The 18,101-nt window shown below is 42.0% G+C and overlaps 1 protein-coding gene across 11 annotated transcripts in view; it reads left to right on the forward strand.

Moving 5' to 3' along the window:
* Positions 1-18,101, forward strand: part of TENM2 (teneurin transmembrane protein 2) — a 1,195,335-nt gene that overhangs the window by 727,844 nt on the left and 449,390 nt on the right. The gene's annotated exons all lie outside the window — the stretch shown is intronic.

Raw genomic sequence — 18,101 nt, forward strand, 5'->3', positions numbered from 1 at the left:
TCTACATCTGTCACATTTTTTTCACCCTCCAGAGACCTATTTGCTGTAGTTCTCTGTGTACTAATGAAAATGTGTGATTGGCTTTACCCTTTATTGTAGCTCTGTGTTAAGACATTTTAAAAAATTGGCAAAAGGAAGAGAGGGGAAATGATCCGTTCTATTAACCGAATTTCCTTCGAAACGTGGATTCGTCTTGCTATTTGTACCTTCGTATTTAGTATGCCGAGCAGATTTTTGTGAAACTCCTGGTGTCTTCTGCTGCAGGTGGCTGGGTGTGTTGACAGATCTTCAGTTCACCATTTACCTTCCGGTAGTGTGCTACTTGTCGATTTAAATGGGGTAATAATAACCCCTTGCATTTTAGGGCAACTTATATTTCCCAAAGCGCTTTTACTTATATTATTAAATTGATCTCGTTTTATTATTACATCAACCCCATGTGGGAGGTATTCCTATGGTTATTTAAAGCTCCGTTTTTTAAAATGAGGAAACTAAAGGCATAAGACTCATCAAGGCCACACAATTAGTAAGTGGACATGTTGAGATTTCAATCCATGTCCCATCTCAGGCCTTTGCTTTCTTATGCATGTGAACTGTAGGTAGTGTAGACTCAACCACACGAGCATAGGCTGCTACTTTGATGTTGTTTGTTTTATTTATATACATTAATATTAATACACATACACACACACACCCCAATTTCCCTCTGTTTTGCCCACTTCCTTTTTTGTTTTTCAGGCCACACTAGGTGCAGTTTTGACATAGAACAAGTTCAGCTTGGGCATGTCTCACCTCTCCTTTCTACTCCTCAACCCCACCACACACACATGCACATACTTTGAATCTCCCTAGGTTCAGCAGTCCTGAGATGCTATGGATTTCCTCTCATTTAAGGAGAAAATCATCACTGAATGAAGTGTTAATATTATCTCTCATGAGTCTAGGGAAAACAAAGAGATGATTCCAGAATGGTGCAATTTCACTTTTTTGGGGTAGAACGGATATGAGAAGCTGGGGAGGAAATCCCAGCATCCTTCATAACACAACACACCAAACTTCGATTAACTCAGACTTCAGAACAAGTAAATGTGTCCCCAGAACTAGGGAGGACAGACGTCCTCATGGAGAGATTGTGTCTTCTGTCTACTTGGACAAGCTTGGTGCTTTCTCAAGAAACCTTGGGAACTAGGAACAGCTCATCAAGCACCTGGGAACACATTGTAAGGCTGCCCAGATAAGCCCTGTGGGATTCAGGACACACAGATAAATCTCCATTCTCCTACCCACACCTTTCCCCAAACCAAGGCCACAGTCAGCAAACATCAACATTCAGTGATGAGCAGCGTGTGACCACTGGTTCTTTGAGAAAACACAGGGAAGAGGCCTAAAATGACACAGACTCCCATGAAGGCATGTGAGGCATGTCTTTTTGGGTTTTCCAAATATGCATGGCAGTACCTTTTGATGTACCTTTCCTATTGCTTTAGAAAAAGAGCATGCATTTCCTTGTTGGGACAGTTTTCATATTCTCAAGCCTTCTTCTTAGAGCATTCAATGGTGTCTTGGTTACTTTCTGGAATGGGCAAATACCTTCCCCGCTCAGCCACAGTCTGCCTTGATGGGTTCATCAACACACAAGTGCAGAAGTGATGCAGAATACTACCAGGGTTTGCATCGTAGGGCTGTCTTTTATATTTTATTTTTTGAAGTTATTCTGAAATTTCTTGATAACTAGATGGAGGGTAGATTCATAAAACCTTACAATGTCAGGGTTGGAAGGCAGTGTAAATGGCATGTGATCTGATTACCTCATTATACTGATGAAGAAATCGAGTCCCAGGGTGGTTGAGATTTGTCACCATAATGGTGACTGTGCTGCATATTTTCTGTCTGTCCTTCCCATTCCTCTCAACCCATCAAGATCTTGCTCTCTGCCCTGAAAGCTGATCCCATAAGCTATACCCATGGGTGCCTGTCCTCCAGCTGATAACTGCGTTAGCTCAATAGGAAGAGATCAAAGTTCAGGAGGGTTAGGAGGGTAGGAGAAAGGGAGACAGGAGTTCTTATTTCCAGCTTCCTCCTTGTCATGGTGCCACAGTGGCTATTTCCCTGTACTGGAGACACAAACATTCCCAGGTAGCCTTTCCGTACATTGAGTTTTCTCTTTCTGGATTCCTCCAATCAATCCCACGTTCCCTAGCTTTAGAACATTGCCCCATGCCTTCTAGTTTTATTAAACCTTGACCACAGCTATTTAAATCATCCCCTTATAGAACTCTCCTCACACTGCCAAGTTCATGTGTCAGCTGCTTTCATGCTAGGTAGGACCTTGACTGATACGATAACAGCTAGAGCGAAAGCCTCAGCCCAGCTAGTTCCCTGTCTGCTGCACCCTACTCTACTCAGCTTTCGACCACGTGGCTTTTACTACGGATAGCTTAATACCTTGCATAAATACATAATAGTTTTATAATACATAATACGTTTCGTAGTGGATAGCAAAGGCATGCAGTGATTAAAAGGAGAGGCTCAAAGTCTTGGGTTCATATCCCAGTCCTGCCACTTACTAGCTATTACTTAACTAGCAAGTTGCTTAATCTCTCTATGTCTCAGTATCCTCTTTCATAACAATAAGGCTGTTGCAGAGATTAAATGATATCAATTCATTTAAGGAACTTAGCGCATGTAAGTGTTCCATATTAAATGCTCATAAGTGCCCAGCACATGGTAAGTGCTTCATGAATATTAGCTTTTATTATCGTTTGCTATTTGTTAGGACTCACATTCTGTGCATGGAAGCATTTATTAGGACTCTGATTGTGTAAATGGAAAAACTTGCAGATTTTCCTGAGCCTTGCACACTGTCATAAAATTTCATGAGGATAAAGTCATCAGTTTTCAGGAACTCTGAAGAGTGATGGCGAGGTGCAGGTGAGTGGGATGTGAGTCACAGAGACGTGAGGACAGACGGGACAGGAACGTAGACAACACCGTGATGGACAAGCCTGGATGTGCCGGGAAGTTCTCATCCACCTGGGAGGGATGTGAATCAGATCCTCGCTGCAGGCTGGGTGTCCAGCAGGCTGGCCAGCCTGGGTGTCGGCCATGGAATCTGTTGCCCCATGAATGTGTCAATCAGAGATACAGCCATGAGCCTGGATGTTGCTACATAATAATCATGCAAGGGCTGGTTTCCAGAGGAGCTGACAAGCCCCCACATGGAGACAGTATTTCTTTAGTTTCAGAGTGTAAAATAAAGCGTTGTGTTGTGTTTAAAAGTAAAGAAAGAGTTTGTTTTTCCAGATATTTATTTTTTTTTCTTTTGCACATCTGGTGAATAGTCAGAAATGTGAAATTGATTAGACCTGAGTATGGTCTTACTTGGGCTAACTTAAACTCTACTATCCCTGGACGGTAGCTGTGGGTATTTGGAGAGAGGAGCTCAAGTTCTAAACGGAGTTACTCAGGTAGAATGCAACACCCAGCTCGTCAATGATTAAAACTCGACATGGTGCATTTTATCCCCAAAGGCTTTACTCCTTGTCTTCCCGAGGGTGCAGTAAATTGTGACTTCTCTTACCTAGTCCAGTTTCTCCTCTGCTCTCATTAAAGAGGAGCCTGTGACATGCCTCTGAAAGAAAGAGAAATTAAGTCATCCCATCTTTTGTTGTTCAGAACGATGACAACTCCCTGTTATTACTTTATGTCAGACAAGGGAAGAATTTAATACACTGTTAGAGGGTATCGGGACCTGGGAGGAAATCCATGGTGCTCCGTGGTCCCTGTGAGTTACACACGGGCTCTAAAATCCAATGTCAGGCAGCCCAAGCTTCTCCCACGTTGTTTCCTGTCTTTTTATTTCCTCTTTTGCTTTTATTAGAATTTTGATCATTGGTCCAGAAGATGGTTATCCCTAGAGCTGACAGCCAGTTTGAGTTTAGGGAGACGTGAGACCTGGCAATAGATGAGTGTCGGTACCTAGCGAGTAGGTTCCACCCTGAAGCTGCCTTCTTGTTGCTCTGTGCACACTGCAATGACCACACCCTGCCCAACAAGCGACCCTCTGTGGCACAGATGTCCAGGCCTATAGATGACTAAGATAATGAATGAATGCGTTCTCCCTTCTAAACTCTCTGCTTTGCTTCTTCCAAGTCTTTTTTTTAAATGAACCCCAGACTGAACCTGCTGTTTAAAAGTAAAAATCACCCTGTCTCCCAGCCACTCCCTTTGCTGTCAATTTCCCTTGCCCTGCTTATTTTTTTTTTTCACTTTTACTTTTGTGTTTTTCATGGCACTTATGAGTTTCTAACATGCTACGTAATTATTGATTATGCCTCCACCCAATAACACACAAGCTCCTCCCAGGCAGGAAACTCGGTTTGTCTTGTTCATCCATATATCCCATGGACCCAGAACCATGCCTGGGCTATGGTAGGCTCTCTGCCAACATGTTGCAGAATGAATGAGCAAACAAGTGTCCCAAAGAGGCCACTCCAAGAAATTCCTTAACTCTAGAAAAATACCCAATGCTATGTTTCTCCACTTTAAGAAATATGAACTGCTATTAGGAAAAAAAATCATCCTAAAACATATTTTACGAAAATATCAGTGCAAAAGGAAAATTTTTGTCTTTATAACTGGCCAGTGTTTTAGTTTTCGATTATTAACAAGTTGAAAACACGTTAAAGCCATCGAGTGGCACTTACACAAATCACAAATGGCTCTGTGTTAGGGACCGACCTTCCACAGCCCCACCGGACAGAAAGCAGAGACATCGAGGATGTAATTACACAAGAGGAGGTTTATTTTCTGGCTAGCCAGGGTCCAAGCCCTAGAGCACCAACGCAGTGGCCACTCTTACAGGCAAGGACCCCGACCAGGGTTGCAGCGTGCTTTTTATCCCTATGGTGCATACGCTATGCAGTGGCTGATCTCGCGTGGATCATGCATTGACCTTTAACATGATTGGTTGGCTGGTAGCCCCACTATACAGGGGTTCGAACAATGCAAAGTTGGCGCAAACAAGCAAGCAAGCAACAGTTTCCATGGCAAGCAAGCAACAGTTTCCAGAAGCCGGATGTTAGTTCCGGCTTCACTGGGGGTGTGGGCCTTGCAGGTATGCAATGTCTCGACCCCTCACATCTGCAGACCACGAATTGAGGACCACCAGCCTGATGGAGGAATCAGACTTGATCCCAGGGCCCTCCGAGGCAACTAGAGTTTCTCACTTAGCTCCCAAGCTTCTGAGCAGCTGTGCAAAGCTCGTGAGGCCTTGCCTTTAGTCTTCCCACCGTAGATGCATCCAGCAATCATCATGTATCTGCTGGACCAGAGAGGGAAACATCGAGATAGTGCCAGAAGGGCCACACCCAGCAATATCGCTGATTGGAGAAGTTTCATCAACTTCGAATCATCAATATGCTTCCACCAATGAGCCCTGAGCACCGTAGGAACCAGCTCCTCAGCTAGAAAGAGTGAAGCAGTTGCCAAAACTCTGCCTGACTTGGGGCTAGCCCAGGGAACACATTGTTCTGGATTCTCAGGTGGCTTTTTGCAAGGAAATCAAAGTGACTAATTTTCAGTCTCTCTCTCTCTGTCTCTCCCTCTCTTTCTCATGCACGCACACACATAAACACGCATGTGCACACACATGCATACATAGCTCTAAAGGTATTCTGCAAGTGAGCTAAGAAAATGCCCACCTCTTCAGGAAGAAAAAAGGTCCTCTCCTGTACACCTCCAAACACTTTGATGTGACTCTCAGGTGTGGGAGACATTATCTGTGTCTAATCATCTGTTTGCCATCTGCATAAAGTTTCAGAGCTTCTTTATCAGGTAGAAGACATTACAATAAAGATCAAAAAGAGCACGCACGGAAGGTGTGTGATGGCCAATAATTTTCCCAGAGAGTTCCCTGCCTTCCTCTCCTCTTTGTACATTTATCTCGCCTGTGCGAAACCCCGGGTGATTTAAGCGCGTGCTCCAGTCTGCGGTGTTCTGGTTGTCAGTGGGCAGTGGTTGAGGTTAGGGATGAAAAGCCAATTTTAGATATTCTCCTGGTATTGATCTCCGTTTATCAGAAAGGCTTTTGCTGCGCTAGTTCACTTCTGTGCTTAGGCAAAGGCTTTTACAGATTTACCGCCACAACTTACTCCATCTATTACAAAATAGCATCAGCACCCAGGTTGTTTTCCCCCTTTCTTTGACCCAGTTTTAAAAACATCCGCCTAAAAATGCTTCATTAAGTTTACACAGAGGTTGCAAGGCAATCAAAATTCCTCCTACAGTTGTTACCCGAAGAATTACTATAAGGCCTCTACATCTTACCCTCCAAACACTTCTGTCTTTTGGGCTACGGAACAGATACCATGCAAGAAATACTTTACCAAAATCCAATCGAACTGTCAGAGGTTCTTTTTTCTTCCCCCTTCCTTTATTCCTTTTCCATTATCGCTGATTATCCAGCTTATAAATTCCACGTTCACACTTTCTCTTTGGCCTGCCTTCTCCCTGCAGAGCAATTCTGGAAGCCCCGGACTATGGCCCTAAGGCACACACTAAAGTCACAACAGAGTGGTCCCCTCTCTCTTTGAGGGCAGCCTGTGCAAGGCTCACTGCTCGGAAATAAATGTGGTCAAAGCAAGTGAACGTTTTAAGAGCTCTTTTAAGTGGTCCTTCTTGGGGTACAGTGGTGCATGTTCCCTCCTGTCTGGCATGCTCTTTTTTTCTTGCCTACGTGGACCACAGAAAGCACAACTTTTACCAACAAGCTTTTCCCTGCTCACAAGTCTGTCATTTTGTTCTCTGCTTTAGATTCCTTATGCTGAGAGTTTAAAATTGCAGCCTCAAGCTCCCAAGCAATCAGCAAATGTCAAATGTCCCCAAGCACAGCAACCAGCTGAGATACTGAGGCACTGCATGCTGAATGGAGATTGTATTATTATTATTATAATGTTTCTGGTGGAGCGGGCGGGGAATAGGAAAGTAAAAGAACAGGGGGAAAAAAAAAAAAGATACCTTGCACAGACACAAGCACATTGTCTTCAATTGCCCAACATCATCTAATCACCAAAGTCATTCTAACACTCAATTCGGGGGGAGTTTGCTAACTTCATTACCACCCGTGCCTTGAATAAATGATAAATGGCATTGTGTGCTTCTAATTGTTCATGAATTTGTTTTAATACCTAGAATTTTTCTCCCATGTAGGCTGAACTTCCCCTCACTTTAAATTGTCTGTTTACTTTAATTAAGCCTTCCCTGGGCTCTCCACCTTATTGAGCTTGACAAGTATTAATTTACAGTGAGCATTCTTTTTTCTTTTTCTTTCTTTCTTTTTTTAATTTTTATTTACTTTTTTTTTTTTTTTTAACTTGAGCCCTCTCTTCCTTGCTTGGCAAAGAAACCAACAAGCAACTGACAAGCAACATATTGCTAATCCCGCTTCCTTCGTGGGAAAGTGTCTCGATCAATACAAGTCAGAATCTCCAAGTCACTCCTGCTGATAGTCTGTGTGGCATCTCTTTAGTTTGGCTTCTTAGCATAGGCATCTTTAGCTAGGATCTGGCAGACAGGGAGATGCTGAAAAGTTCTCAACTTAACATTCCAGCTGTGGCGACAAGGAAAAAAAAATATTGTTGGGGGTAAATTTGGGGGACTGCTGAGTCTTCCTCCTACTGCTTATATGCTGATTTCAAACTGCATTCTGCTATCTGCTTCTTTATGTCTCGGTCCAGATTTTGCTTCTCCTGAGAAATTTTCAGGGACCCCCCCCTTCCCCATGCCACCCACAGTTAAGTAAGGTTCCTCTTCCCTGCTCTCAGAGCACCATCTGTTTTTTTCCATCATAGTGCATCTTATATCCTATTTAAATTAACTTAGCAATTTAATTTAAATTGACTAGATTGTCAGCTCTCCAAGGAGCGAGCGCCTGTCTTCCTCATTGTCGGATCCCACCTGGCAAATAGTAGCTTCTCAAGAAAGAGACCTCTATTGAATGTGATTTGTAAGCCCTGTGATCTGGAAGCTAGCGAGAGCTCCCGCTCTTGCCTTTGTGTTTGAGACAGACCATCGAGTGGCATGTCGCAACTGTGCCTGCCTCTTTAGATCTAAATAGAGCGCGTTCTTAGGCGGAACAGGGGCACTTGGAGACGGCGGGCCGTGAGGATTGAGTCTTCGCCGCCGTCTCCAGTCTCTCACCCTCATGCAGAGCCGATCAGGGCCAAGATGCATATTTATGATCTCTGGATGAATGTGCCTTCCCTTACCTGCCCACGGGGAGCTCTCCCCTGAGCCTCTCCTCCCGCCAGCCACACTTCTCTGCTCTGATGGATGGAGCTGACCGGGCAAATTGCTATGCTGATGAACTGCTCAGCTACCTGAGCAAATGTTCCAGAGAGATCTCCAGGGATATACCACATTTTAGAGAAGGATTCATCCACAGCCTGGGGTGAGCCTTTTAGCCCTCAGCTAGTTGAGTCTGGTGGGGTAAGGAAGATGAAAGGACTACTATCTCAGTGCTCGCTTTTCCGCAGCCCAAGTGCCCGTCCTTGGGCTGGCGTGAGAAGCCTTATTGCATTTTTCACTCCTCCCAGAAAGTTATTCAAATCGAGACCTAGAGGTCTGGGTGTCACTGTGCTCATTGAAAGAGCAAAATCAAGAAGCTGAACTGAAAGCACTTAAAGGAAGGATGCATTACCTTAAAATATGCAGATGGAAAACTGACATTATTGTCAATGTCAGAAGTCACCTTTCCGAGTAAACATTTACCTCTGGGCAAATGCGGGGGATGTGTTTCTTTCCTTTTACAAATGACTGGGTATGCAAATGCAGGGGGTTAGAGTTGTGCCCCTGAATGTGGAGTTGTCTTCTTTCATCTACCCATAATGAGGAACATGCAGGAATCTGTCAGAAAGGCATCATGGGCTTGATTTGTGCCTTCTGAATAAAGGGGATTTCAGTGTTAAATCTGCCAGCTGGTTTTGTGCCTAAGTATTACATCAGTCTCTTGTATGATCTTGCATCCTGTGCAAAATGCAATATTTTGGCCTAATGGGCAGGATTAGCACGAGCTGGGAAGCCATAAATGAAAGTTTCTTGTTTCTAGAGAGCAAGTTAGAGCTTTTATATTATCTGCCGCGGAGCTTGGTGAATTTAAATGTATCTCTTGGGCTTTGGTAATATTCGTGTTAATGTCAAAATTGATCCCATTGTTATTGAGATGTGTGATTTTTTCAGGCCGGAGATGCACAGAGCCTGTTGCCAGAGCTGATGAATATCTGCATGGGACACGTTCTTTCCAACCTTTTCCCAGAATCGAATGAGGTTATCGTGGTGCCTGCTACCGTATTCTGTCCGCAGGTCTGCATATTTTCCTGCAAATCACTCATAAATTTAATTGACATTTACTGAGAACCTACTATGCGCCAGGCACTTTGCTTGACTCTGGGGACCGAGTCAGCACTGTTGCAATAGTGACCAACAGGATCTGGGCTCTTCTCCTGCAGGATCTGTCCCTACATACAGAGAGGGACAATAAAATTAATGAACAAGCAAAACCATTATAACCACACATTCACGTTAGTGTGATGTGGGGAAGGAGTAGGGAGAAAAGAAGGAATTACGGTAAGGGGAGCCCCTAGATCAGGCGATGACCAGGTGGTCTTTAAGCTAATATAGGATGAGGTCAAGCCCACCTTGAAAACAGAGGGGGAAAGAGCTTTCACAGCCATGGGATTACCGTGTGCAGAGGTCCTAAATCGGGGAAGAGTGTGACATGTCTGAAGAATTAAATGGAGGTCTAGTGTAAAACAAAGGGATAGAGTGGGATGAGACGGAATTACATAGGTTTCCACAGAGAGCAGATCACACCATGATTTGCAGCCATGGCAAAGAGTTTGTTATTCTATCCTAAGTGAAGTTAGAAGCATAGAAGGGTGTTTCTTAGTTCAGTTTATATCTTTACTAAGTATATTTTTCACAACCAACAAAATGACTATTATAAAAAAATTAAAAATAGGAAATCACAAGTGTTGGCAAAGGAGTGGAGAAATTGAAACCCTTGTGCATAGGTGGTAGAATGCAAATGATACAGTTGCTGTGGAATACAGGATGGTGGTTCCTCAAAAAATTAAAGAGAATTACCATAGGATCCAATTCCACTTCTGAGTATATACACATAAAAATTGAAAGCAGGTATTTAGTACACACGTGTGCATAGTGGCTTTATTCACAATAGCTAAAAGGTAAAAACATCCCAACTATCTGACAACAGATGAATGAATAAATAAATGTGGCATATACATGCAATGAAATATTATTTAGTCTTAAAAAGTAAGGACATTCTGAAACAGGCAACAACATGGATGAACCTTGAAGATATTATGCTGAGTGAAATGAGCCAGACACAAAAGAACAAATACTGTTTGAGTCTATTAATAGTAGGTTCCTAGAGTAGTCACACTCATTGAGACAGAAAGTATCATGGTGGCTGCCAAGGATTGGAGGGAGGAGGGACTGGAGACTTATTGTTTAATGGGTATGGGGTTTTGATTTGGAAGGATGAAAAAGTTCTAGAAATGGATGGAGACATTAGTTGTGCAATAGCATGAATGTACTTAATGCCACTAAACTGGACCCCTAAACATGATCAGGAAGGTAAATATAGTTTATATTGTAACACAATAAAAAAAATCACTCTATTTTAGGCTAGATAGAAAGGAAGCAAAAGAATAATAGGGAAGATAGAGAAGAGCTACTGCTATAGTCCAGTGTCAAGACAATGGTGGTCTAGTAGCAATAGACAGGCAGAGAATCTCTGGATTTGAGACATATTTTAGATGAAAAAGTCACAGGACTTGTTTATGGATAACATCACAGTTCTTTGTAGTTTGAACTCCGATTCACTGCTACACTGGAAGCCTGTAGACCACACTTGTGGGCGGGCAAAGACTGGCAAAAATCCCTTTGACTGGCAGAAGTGTTTAAGCTTGGTGTCTTTGTGCATGACAAGGAGAGTTTTATTTTTAAACTCTTCGGTACTCTTGGATGGAGTATGGGAGCAATTGCTGTTGACACGTGAATATTTGCCCGCACTGTCATACAGCAGTCATATGCTCAGTGTGAACATGGCTTGTCTTGAGATTTGCAGTGATAACTAGCATGTGGCTAGAGTTGTTCATTCTCTTCCTTATTAGTAATGCACATCTTCCATTAGCATATGCAACTAACTACTGCCTTTCCCCTGTGCAGTGTTGACATTCATTGTAATGATTTATTATCCAAGCTAAATAACCCTCAATATGAAACAACAAACATGCCTGTGTTTGTGTTCTCCATTCGTTTTGTTTTCTTTCTTGCTTCCGCGTAAGTAGGTAGTTCTTTATGTGATAATTATGTAGTACGTAAACAAGCAAGGGGAAAGCCCACTGGAAAGGTTAAGAACGTTGGTAATGTTTATTTTTAAAAACCTGAAAATCCAACAAATTTTAGTGACATCTCACATTAGTGCCTTGGAGTTTAAGAAATAATATAGATTATTAAGAAAATGTCTGTTATAAGCAAACATTCCATATAAGACTTAATGATCTGTGAAAGGGCCACATTTGGGCTTCCTGGGAAGCCTCCAAAGCCCCCAGAAGTCTTGTTTTATTTATTTGGGATGTTTCCAGAATGGTCTGAACCATCAGGATCACATAACGGTTATAAAGTGGTAGATCGTAGAGGCCAGGATGTGGAGCTCTTTAGGGAGACTGTTCAAGTTTGTATCCCAGTAAAGCCACTGACTGTGTGATCCTCGATGGTTTACAGAAGTTCCTGAACCTCCATGGCCTCTTCTGTAAAATGGGGACAGCAGTCATGCCTTTCTCGTGAGGTTCTTGGGATGATTAAGTAAGGTAATAAGCTTATTCTAAGATAGGTACTTGCAACAGCGCCAATCTTAGAGTAAGTGCTCGATAAATGTTAGCTATTGTTATCATCAGTGGACTGCAAATAATGTTCCCATAAGAAAGACATTATATATGAAAATAAAGATACATGCAAAGACATTATATAAAAACATAAAGAGATAAATGCACACATGGAGGTCGTTATTTATGTGAATATTTACACATGGCAGTGAAATGAGTGTGGCAGGTACTTCACAGCTCGTGTCATGCTTTGTGTTCATAATGAAGGCTTGGCAGTGTTTCGCCTTCTACAACACAGATTGGAAATCTTGGTTCCTAACTAGTTTGATGTTATTTCAAAGGCACATCCTTACTCACTCCGGTCATTCTATTTCTTACTGAATTTGTGTATTTTGCCCATTTTAATCACTGTGACCATGCTTAATATCGTTTTGGACATTGGAGCCTTTTCATTGGCTAATGATAATTTTCATATCTTAAATCACACGAACAAATTGCATTATTTTTCGTCCAGTTAAATTACCTTACCTGGCTTACTATGGCAGTTTTGTTTTCTAAAGAATAAGAAACACTAATTTTTTGTCCATTTGCCACTTAAAAACTAAACAGGTTATTTGTGCCGTAGGCTTTTCCCCAATAGAAAATTGTTATTGATGTTTTGTAGGTATGATATTCCATTCAAAGGTAAAAGTCTGCTTCCACTTGCCATTTTTCTTATGATTTTTTTTTCTACACTGTGTCTGCAAGTCAACACTCCTGGGCTCAATTAAAACATGTATTTTGCCACTGGATTTGCAGAGAAATGATCAAACTTGAATACTAATACCTGGGCTATTGCCCATGGTGCCCATTGAGGGATGGCTTTCAAGACAATGGGCAGTGAACTCAGGAAGCCCGGGGGATGATTACAGGCTGGTGCGGGTCTACAGCTAGAGTTCACCAAGTTTTGTCTGCAAACACAGAGTGTTGTTTATTAATATCACAAAGTAATCACTATCATGTCCACATGGGAAATTCAAAGCCACCAAAACTATACCACTTCCTGCCTTCCCAGGGCCTAGTGACCCCCATAGGCAGGAGGTTAGTTTTCTCAACTGTGTTCAGAGGACTTAATACATTGCATCATGATAATGATTAATATTTGTTCAGTTCTTACTATGTGTCAGGCCCTCCGATCCTGGCTAGGGATAGAACAATGACCCAAAACAGCCACAACCCCTGCCTCAAGGAGCATCCGTTCCAGGGACTGGGGGAGACGGTGATGTAATCATGGGAATCACCAGGGCAGAATGATGAAGGCTTGATGACTAGCGATGAGTATTGCAGGCAAGGGGAGCAGAACACGTACAGCTCTGTTGCAAGTAGGACCATGGATAGGTGAGGAACTGAGAATTCTTTCTGGGTGGTTGGAACCAGGGAACGCAGGTCCAAAATGATGCTAGAGAAATGGTAAGAACCATCTAGGCTATGTTAGGAGATGTCTTGACTTTGAGTACCAACCTTAGTACAAGTAGGTATTACCAATACTATCTTCCCAATGTTTGGGCAAAAAGTGGTGAACGAAACTCATTTTTCACCTCGGAAGGGGCAGATGGGGGATTTGAAGCAGAACTTGAGTTTGTAATCATCACGTGGTACTTCCTCTCTAAGATGCATCCCAGACATTTGTATAGAGTTTTGACTTACAAAGTCATTACCCAGTGTCAACGTGGTCTTTCTATAGAATCTTTTACATAAGTCTGCCATTGGTTTGTTTTTCATCAAAGAGAAATGAAGCTAACTGCTGAAAGACTAGACAGGGTACACAGATGAGCTTTTACACAGGCACGGTTCCCTTTACACAGCATCCTAGGTCTCCACGGCTCAGAGGGAGGCTCACAGATCTGGGTGTGACATGCTGTTGGTCCCATTGCCCAGTGGCATGGCTAGGAGAGGACAGAATGGCTTTCTTAGCAGGTACCAAGTCGTAAAGCCTAAAAATAAAGTTAGAAGAGAGCAAAAGTTGTGTTATAGTCAAGAATAGTTTCAATGTACTTAAGGAATAAAAGTCATCCTCTGAGGTTCAATGCAAGGAGGAGAAGAGGAGAAAAGAGGGGAGGGGAAGAGAGGGGAGGGAAGCAGAGAGGAGGGGAGAGGAGGAGACATTGCTACACTGTAAGGCTACTTCAGTCTTTCTCAACTTTTACTTTGAAGCTAAACACTTGATAGATTAGCCTAGCACTGAAGAAAATGCCCTCTTTTATGTGTGAAAGCTTGGTAATTGCTGCAGAAAGATACTTAGTGGCTCATAATATTCATATAATCAGATTAGTTTTGAGTCCTACCTCAGCAGAGGATGTTGGATTAATCCAATTTGTGCCTGTTTACCTTGTCTATGTGTTCACTTTTTTCCCCAATCATTTTATCCTTTCTGTTAGCTTCAATGGGTGCTATCAACAAAGCCACTCCATTATCTTAGAGAACAAGTCAAGTACCAGTTCAAAAAGAAAAGGAGTAGATTTAAATGTTTGAAGAGGAATGGGTTATTTTGTTTGTTTTTGCTTGTTAGTTTGTTTGCTTTCTTGGTTAACAACTCTATGGCTCTCATCCTATGCTACTAAAATTTTGTTGGGCAGTTAACATCTCAATTCATAGACAACTGTCTCATGACCAATCCTCTCTGAGCTTTGAACATATGGCTGTGTCTAATGGCTTCGCTGATTTCATCAGGGAGAGTTTTAGGAGATCTCTATTTGAGGGGGCAGCCACTACACAGATGAGTGATACACTGCTGGAATTAATCATTGCTTGCCAAGTTTGAGAATTGATTCATTCTAAACTCGCCGCCCCAAACTCATCTTAAAGCTGAAATGTTTTTGATTAGCTGGGCCCAGCTCCCCTTCGTAGACCCTCTGACCCAGTGTCATTTGTATTTTGCTATTCACAGTGAACTATGTATTTGAACGCCCTCGTGTGAAATTCACTTTCTAATTATACAAATATGGTGGTGGCCATATAGTCTCTGGGACTGATAATTAAGAACAATCTTACCTTGCAACTCCAGGCTCCCTTTTCTCTGTGAAGGATTCCTTTCTTCCTGAAATGAAAGTGGCATTTCAGCCATCTGTCGTAGGCTGCTGTCAATAAAGGGATCCAATCACATTTTACCCACATTATTCTGCATGAATAATGAACTTGGTCTTTATAAATTCATGTGTGTTCCCCGGAATATAGGAGTGGCCTTCAGTATTTCTGAACTTTCCAGAGATGAAATACCACTTGAGCAAATAATAGATAAAAAAAAAAAAAATACCCTAATAATTGCTGGAATCTAATGGGAAAAAGTGGCAGAGATTACTGGTGATGGCTGCCAGACAGTCTTGGAAATCTACCTAAAAGCATGTCAGTTGGGTGAGCTTTTTTCCCTGACCAATGTCTCACTGTCAGGACATCTCACTTATGGCTTGATTAGCTTTTTTTAGGCAGCATGGCTCTCTATTCATTTTGGAAGTTATCCCAGTGGGCATTCTCCTAGGTTTCCCTGGAGAGAGGGTACAGGCCAACGTCTCTCATTTTATGTTAGGACTTTGAAGTCTGACGTTTTCAATTACCTATGAGGCCTGGCATTTTTTTTTTTTTTTTGAATAAAACACTTACCAAGTATCAGACCCACTTTTCTGCAGTTCTTAATACAAAAAGCACCCTATTAATAGTTTGCTTCATATAGATTACCACCATACCAAGCGTAAGCACCAACAATAGCCAGGCTTGCATGTTAAATAGAATCACTATTCTGTTAACCAGAAAAACAAATAAAACTAGTCTCCATTTTCTATATGTTTAACCTCCTTGAAACTACTGGCAGGTCTTTTATTTTGGAAGTATATTTTACAGGAAAGAAGACTTCCTAAATATGATTTAATTCTTTTCTTCCCTCCAGAGAAATAGGATTTAAAACTTGTGCTTGTACCCTCCAGAAATGGCTCAACCAAACAGAGGCAAAATATCACAGCAGTGAAAAAAGATGCTATATTGTTTCAGACTCAAGATCTGTCTCTTGTGATAAAGAGATTTAAATTCTTACTATTCACCGAGTGAGAGCCAATCTGAGCCATGGAATATATTGAAATGATAGAATGCTTTCAAGTTTAGCATTTTTTTGTGTGCTCCATGGTTGGAAATTCTGTTGGAGAAATATGGTTAGACTATTTTGACAATTTTTAACCTGCTTAAATTGGATTTTTTAAAGTGCACAAATTGATGTTCTGCCTACTTGGAGAATGTTTTAAAGATACCAAGACTTCAAAGAAAAACAGTGAGGGTAAATCAGATGCAAACATCCCTGTATCCATCCTAGCAAAATTAGTTTAGGATTTCCTAGGGCAATGCTAAATTAGAATGATGTTCGGGCATCAGGGCAAGTACCACTGGTAATCATCTTTTTTGTTATGAGGGGTGGCTGAGAAAAGAAAAGATATTTTCATTTCTTATAGGAATCACTAAATCACATCATCTTCATAGATATTTTCTAAGGATATAATTAAAAATTCTTAGTGTCCTTGCAACTATCATGGATAATTGTGTCAGTTTCTGGTCTCTTGGAATTTGGGGTGTTAGGTGGCCTTTCCTACCCTTGCTGTTCTTTCCTGCCTTCCTATTTGGTCATCAGATATCTTTCTCTATTTGACTGCTGGGTAAATTAGGTCTCGAAAACAGCAACGAGTATTAGACACAATATCAGCTCCAGAAGCTGAAAGCATTTTTTTTAAATGAAGCCAGAGAGATGGAGTGATCTGCTTGATAATAAAGCTTAGCTTTAATGCCAGCTCCATGCTGTTACAGCATATTACTAAACAGCAAGAAATGTGGCACAGATGTTGTGGCGGCCATATTTTACACCATCCAAAAGGTCATGTCGCTTGTTATTACATTCAGAATCAATATTAAGTGAGCGTTCCAAATTTCAGCTGTCAGTTGAATTTATTGCTGCAAACCAAAGCTGAAGGGTTCTCGACTGTGATTCAAGCAAGCTAACAAATTAACTAATATAAGGGCATGCCTAGAAGATGCAGGTGACCCACATGCCAATGACAAAAGCTTCGTTCCTACATTGCTGCAAGAAAGGGATGCCCCAGTTGCCAATCAGAGAAAATTGGCATTTCATTAATACAAGGAAGGAAGGAAGGAAGGAAGGAAGGAAGGAAGGAAGGAAGGAAGGAAGGAAGGAAGGAAGGAAGGAAGGAAGGAAGGAAGGAAGGAAGGGGAAGGGGAAGGGAAGGGGAAAGGAAGGGAAGGGAAGGGAAGGGAAGGGAAGGGAAGGGAAGGGAAGGGAAGGGAAGGGAAGGGAAGGGAAGGGAAGGGAAGGGAAGGGAAGGGAAGGGAAGGGAAGGGAAGGGAATTAATTATCAAGTGGATGGGATATCCTGAGGGCAGGTTCCCTAGATAGTGTGATGTATACATATCAATCTGACAATTCTCAAGATCATAGTTAGCACACCTTGGAGATTACTTACATTGACAAATTTGCCCAAAGTTCTGCTTACCTAACTTCCTCCATGGTCTTCTTTAGACCTAGACAGGGGTGCGATGATCCAGGTGCTAACTGGGCTATCTTTTTCATTGCATCCTTTATCATCTCAACAGCTACATAGGGAGAGTCTTTCTTATAGTCATTTTCAGAAAAAGTACAGAAATATCTAATAGCTAGACACCCATTTGATTCACACATGGATACCCCCTGGTTGCCTAAGATGATTTATTAAAGGGAATTTGGGGATTCCAAGTTAGGGAGAAGAAACTGTAGGTAACATCCACCCATCAGATCAAGAGGGGCATACAAAATTTCAAATCCCACGCCAATGTCTTCTGCACAGAATGGTTGGTGAGTGGGAGGGTTGAGGACTGTTGACAGCAGTAGGCAAACCTACGAGTCCCTATACCCATGATTTTCTCTGAAATTATTTTTAAAATGTATTCTTAAAATGATCAATGTCCATGATAGATTCTGTCCAGTACGTCTATTGAGAGAATGAATGTCCAACTAGCAAGCGCTCCAGAGGACGTGGCTTCTTTGGGTGTGAGATCTCACAAGGCCACCTCACAAGAAGTAAGCAGGAGGAAACCAAGTCGTGTGGCCCTTGGCAGATGGAATTTCTCTCCTAAGAATTTCCAACCACAGTTGGAAAAAAATAAATCTGAGATTTGGTATAGATT

Source organism: Microcebus murinus, chromosome 21, assembly GCF_040939455.1.
Source record: "Microcebus murinus isolate Inina chromosome 21, M.murinus_Inina_mat1.0, whole genome shotgun sequence".
NCBI lineage: Eukaryota > Metazoa > Chordata > Mammalia > Primates > Cheirogaleidae > Microcebus > Microcebus murinus.